Source organism: Hylobates moloch, unplaced genomic scaffold, assembly GCF_009828535.3.
Source record: "Hylobates moloch isolate HMO894 unplaced genomic scaffold, HMol_V3 SCAFFOLD_9, whole genome shotgun sequence".
In the NCBI taxonomy this organism is placed as follows: Eukaryota; Metazoa; Chordata; class Mammalia; order Primates; family Hylobatidae; genus Hylobates; species Hylobates moloch.
In genome coordinates, this window is record NW_026652284.1 from 85544331 (window position 1) to 85550301 (window position 5971).

General features: G+C 37.0%; 1 pseudogene; it reads right to left on the reverse strand.

The window, feature by feature from the left end:
* Window positions 1-3476: 3476 nt before the first annotated feature.
* Window positions 3477-5537, reverse strand: LOC116813846 (transmembrane and coiled-coil domains protein 1-like; annotated as a pseudogene).
* Window positions 5538-5971: the final 434 nt, after the last annotated feature.

The window sequence follows — 5971 nt, forward strand, 5'->3', positions numbered from 1 at the left end:
AGTTTTCCCAGCACCATTTATTGAAGAGACTGTCTTTTCCCCAATGTATGTCTTGGCACCTTGTTAAAAATGAGCTCACTGTGGGTGTGTGGTTTTATTTCTGGGTTCTGTATTCTGTTCCATTGGTCTATGTGTCTGTTTTCATGCCAGTGTCATGCTGTTTTGGTTACTATAGCTCTGTAGTGTAATTTAAAGTAAGGTAATGTGATTCCTCCAGTTTTGTTATTTTTGCTCAGGATAGCTTTGGCTATGCTGGATCCTTTGTGGTTCCATATAAATTTTAAGGTTGTCTTTTCTATATCTATGAAAAATATCCTTGGCATTTTGACAGGGATTGCATTCAATCTATAGATTGCTTTGGGTTGTATGGGGATTTTAACAATATTTATTCTTCCACTCCATGAACATGGAATATCTTTCAATGTTTTTGTCCTCTTTAATTTCTTTTGCCAGTGTTTATAGTTTTCATTGTAGAGAACTTTCACTTCTTTGGTTAATTCCTAGAAATTTAATTGTATTTGTGGCTATTGCAAATGGAGTTACTTTCCTGATCTCTTTTACATATTCTATACTCTTGGCATATAGAAATACCACTGATTTTTGTATGTCGATACGTATCCTGCAACTTTACTGAATGTATCAGTTCTAATAGTTTTTTGGTGGAGCCTTTTGGCTTTTCCAAATATAAGATCATATCTGCAAAGAAGGATAATTTGACTTCTTCCTTTCTAACTTACATGCTCTTTATTTCTTTCTCTTGTCTGATTGCTCTAGCTAGGACTTCCAGTGCTACGTGGAATACTGTTGAACGTGAGCATCTGTGTCATTTTCCAGATTTTAGAGAAAAGGCTTTCAGTTTCTCTATTCAGTATGATACTAACTGTGGGTATGTCACATATGGCATTTATCGTGTTATGTTCCTTCCATACCCAGGTTTTTGATGGTTTTTTTCAATAAGCGATGTTGAACTTTATCAGATGCTTTTTCAGCATGAATTGAAATGATCATACGGTTCTTATCCTTCATTCTGTTGATATGATCTATCACATTGATTTGCATATGATGAGCCATCTTTGCATCCCTGGGATAAATTCCACTTGGTCATGATGAATGATCTTCTCAATGTATTGTGGAATTCAGTTTGCTAGTAATTTTTTGAGTATTTTTGCATCAATATTTATCAGAGATATTGGCCTGTCATTTTTTTTATGTGTCATTGGTTTTGGTATCAGGGTAATACAAGCCTTATAGAATGAGTTTGGAGATATTCCCTCCTCCTCTATTTTTTGGAACAATTTGAGTAGAATTGGTATTAGTTCTTCTTTAAAAGTGTGGCAGAATTAAGCAGTCCATTGGGTTCTGGGATCTTATTTACTGAGAGACTTTTTATTGCAGCTTCAATCTCATTACTTGTCATTCATCTGTTCAAATTTTGGATTTCCTCATGGTTCAACCTTGCTAGATTTTATGTGTTTAGGAATTTGTCCATTTCTTCTAGATTTCTTAATTTGTTGGCATATGGTTTTTCATAGTAGCCACTAATGACCCTTTGAATTTCCACAGTATCAATTGTAATATCTCCTTTTTCATCTCAGATTTTACTTACTTAGGTGTTTTCTTTTTTTCTTATTCTATCTAAAGGTTTGTCAAATTTATATTTTAAAAAAAACAGCTGTTTGTTTTGTTGATCTTTTATATTGTTTTCATTTCAAATTCATTTATTTCTGCTCTGATTCTTATTTCTTCTCTTCTCCTAATTTTGGGTTTGGTTTGTTCTTGCTTTTCTTGTTCCTTAAGATGCATTGTTAGGTTGTTTATTTGAAGTTTTTCTTCTGTTTTTGATGTAGGCACTTATTGCTATAAATTTTCCTCTGAGTGCTGCTTTTGCTATATCTCATAGATTTCAGTAGTTGTGTTTCCACTAAAATTTGTTTCAAAAATTTTTTCACTTTCCTTTTTAATTTCTTCATTGACCACTGGTCATTTAGAAGCATATTGTTTAATTTGCATGTGCTTGTATAGTTTTAAAAATTCCTCTTGATATTGATTTCTAGTTTTATTCCATTACGGTCAGAGATGATGTTTGATATTATTTCAAAATTTTGAATGTTTTAAGTCTTGTTTTGTTACCTGATATATGGTCTATCCTTGAGACTGACCCTTATGCTGAGGAGAATATGTATTCTGTAGCCACTGGATGAAATGTTCTGTAAATTCGTATTAGGTTCATTTGTCTTACAGTGCAGAGTAAGCCCAATATTTCCTTATTGATTTTCTGTCTGGAAGATCTTTCCAATGCTGAAAGTGGGGTGTTAATGTCTCCAGCTCTTATTATATTGGGGTCTATCTCTCTGTGGGTCTCTAATAATATTTGCTCTACATGTTGGGGTGCTGTAGTGTTGGGAGCATATATATTTATAACCATTGTATCCTCTTGCTGAATTTACCTCTTTATCATTACATAATGACCTTCTTTGTCTTCTCTTACTGTTTTTGTCTTGGAATCTATTTTGTCTAAATATAGCTACTCCTGCTCTTTTCTGTTTTCCATTGTCATGGAATATATTTTTCTATCCCTTTATTTTCAGTCTATGCGTGTCTTTATAAGTGAAGTGTGTTTCTTGTAGGCAACAGATCATTGAGTCTTATCATTTTTATTTCATCCATTCAGCCAGTCTATGTCTTTTGATTGGAGAGTTTAATCCATTTGTGTTCAATGTTATTATTGATAAATAATGACTAACTTCTGCCATTTTATTTGTTTTCTGGGTTTTCTTTTGTAGTTTTCTCTTCCTTCATTCCTTCCTTCCTGTCTTACTTTTGGTGAAGGTGAGTTTGTCAGATAGTATGTTTTAATTGCTTGTTTTATTTTTTGTGTATGCATTGCATGTTTTTTGGTTTGAGGTTACCATGAAGCTTGCAAATAATACCTTATAACCCATTATTTTAAACTAATAACAACTGAACTTTAATTGTATAAACAAAGAAGCAAAAGAAAAACTAATAAAAACTTCACAGTTTATATTCCCACTTTTAAACTTTCTGTTGTTTCTATTTATATCTTATTATACTGTCTATATCTTGAAAAGTTGTTGTAGTTATTATTTTTGATTGGTTCCCCCTTTATCTTTCTAGTCAAGATATGACTAGTTTACAATGTTATAACTATTCTGTTTTTCTGTGTATTTACTATTACCAGTGAACTCTGAAACTTCAGATAATTTCTTATTGCTCATTAACATTCTTTTCTTTCAGCAGTATACTTCAGATGAGATTGGTGTGTTCAGGGTGGTATGGACATAGACAACAGCTGTATACTTCAGATTGTTGGTTCATGTTAAATAACTGTTTAAGATTCACATTCCAAAGAAAATCATGCTACATAAAAATTATCCAAGATTTTCACCCCAAAAAATTTTTGGATAAAATATAAAAAGTACTATCGTAATTATGTCTCTTGTGAATAAAACATCATTCTATACGTAAACAGATTCACTCAACCTTTTGGTTGTAGAAAACTTCAGAGTCAGTAAGTTGCTGTCTAACTTCCTGTTGCATGCATTTGCCAGAGAAAAATGAACAATGCCTTCTGTGCCAGCATCATTTGGGGATGAAAAGAATCATTTCACATAGCTGAGGGGGGCAGCCTGGTGCTTCCAGAGAAAGGCAATGAAAACCACAGGGAATAAAGTACTGAACACTGCATTGCAAGTTTTCATAAGGGGGGCCACACTGTTGGCTACCATGGAGAAAAAGACCAAAAGGACTCTCATGACAGCCAGGAGGATGCCGATGACTTTGTCCAGAAGATTCCAGGCAGTAGCATTCTCCAGCCCTTTTAGCTCCACCACCTGCTAGTGCTGCATCATGAATATCCAGCTCTATCTTAGAGACGCAGGTCTGGCATGCATCCTGGATTTCCCAGGCCCATCCTGATATGCAAATTTTTTCCCTGCTGGCCAATTCCTTCTTCAAGTTCAAGATTTCATTCTGGTGAAGCTCCTTTAGGTAATTTTGTTATTCTTCTAATCATTCATATCTATTTCACTCCTCCCATAAGGTCTTCATTATTAACAAATTGTATCTCTGATAATGTTCCTTGAGGGTGTCAAAGGATTTCTCTAGCCTGGCCTGGGTTTCTCAGATCTCCTGGATGTCATGTAATAGTGTATCAAATCCCAGGCTTTGTATGTGCAGGGTATTGTTTTTGGAGCTGGATGTTCCTACAGTTATGCCACCAGTGCTGCTGTTAACTCGCGCTGAGCCTAAAATGGTCCTAGGACAATCTTCCTGACTGCCATATTGTGGGCATCAATGAAAGTTCAAAATCACTCCCAAAGCCTTCCCCTCATCATCCACTTGCCCTACCTCTAAACAGTACTTCAGGTTACAGATGTTGTCTGTACTGCCAAATTTGTTCCAAATTATTGAGGCAAAATCTCTGGGCTTTGAGACCATGGTCCCTGCTGCTGAATAGCTGGCCTGAGAGAAACTGGAAAATCTACCTTTGACACCACCTGCCCTACCTTCACTGAAGCCAGTCACCTTCACTCCCACATCCTTCAGACCCTGCTTCATGTTCCTAAAGACATCCTTTGGATGCTGGGGGATCCCATTCTGCTCCACCTCTTACAGCTTCCTGTGGTAGTGCTCAAGCTTCTTTTGTACCTGGAGGATGATTTGGGCAGATTTCTGGTTCTTCTTCTCAAAGTCCTGCTTGATTCAGCCAGCCTGCTACTTGTCCGAGCTGTTGGCAAGCTTCAAGTACTCAGCAATGCTGTCATCCCAGGCTGTGCAATCTTGATCTGTTATGTGAGCATCAGGATCTTCTGCTGCAGGTGAACAATAGCAGGATTTTTTTTTCACCAAGAGTCTGCCGTTCCATCCATGGAGTCTGTGTGAATGCTGCCATTAGTACTGGAGACCACTGCACTAGATGTCTGGGTAAGGCTGCTTACTTCCAACCACTTAATCCACTCTGCAGTTCCCTCCTCTCTTGGCAGACATGCAGCAGCAGCAGCACAAGTTATTTCCATTATAGTGGAGCTGATAGGGGAATCAGCTGTGGATGAAGACCTGGGTTGACCTGACTGCATAACAGCTGTCATCTCCTAGCCATATTTCCTGATTTGGTAACTTCCCTTGGGCCTTCTGGCTTGTCCTACCTACTACGCAAGCTTGTTCCTCTCTTCATCTAAGGTGGTATTTTAATCTTCTGTAGGACATGATTCAGAGCTGTGGAGTGGGTGGAGACACCATCAGTCTCAGCACATGCATTCTGGCTTTCCAGATCCATTTCAGGTTCTGGATTGGCCTGAATTTGCTGCACATGGTATGGAGACACTGATGTCCTCCTGTGCTGGTGCTGGAAGAGATCCTTCAAGCCTTAGCCAATCACGTTAATGTTTTTCCTAACATTGTGGGTCATTTTAAACAACTTTTTTTCCTGATTCTATATGCTTTCCAGCCTCTGCATCTTGTTATTTGCCTCTAGGATCAGAGTCCTCATATAAATATTCACTGCTCACAGGCTCCATCAGTAGACTTAATATGCTTATTTGCAAACTTATTTTCTTTAATACACCAAGAGTGTTAAATTATGTCGGCATTTGCTTCAACAATGACTGTGCACGCAGCCAGGAGATTAAGGGTTCATGCCACCTTCATTACTCTTCCTCAAGCACTTCTGAGGTGTATGAAAATCATTTTAGGAAAAGCTCCTAAAAATCCCAACAATATCTTTACTTTCTTTGCATAGATAAGGATGAACAATTGTAATCCAAAATATTTCCCAAAAAGTTCTCTTAAAAAAACATAGAAACAGAAGATCCATATGAAAAGAGAACCAATCTAGGAGGATGGATATCGTGTCTTCTAAATCTTGTGACCAAGAGCAACCATTCACCAAATGTTAGCATCTGTAGAAAGTACTAACTGTGAATGTGTTTTCTCCAGAAATTACTACTGGTGG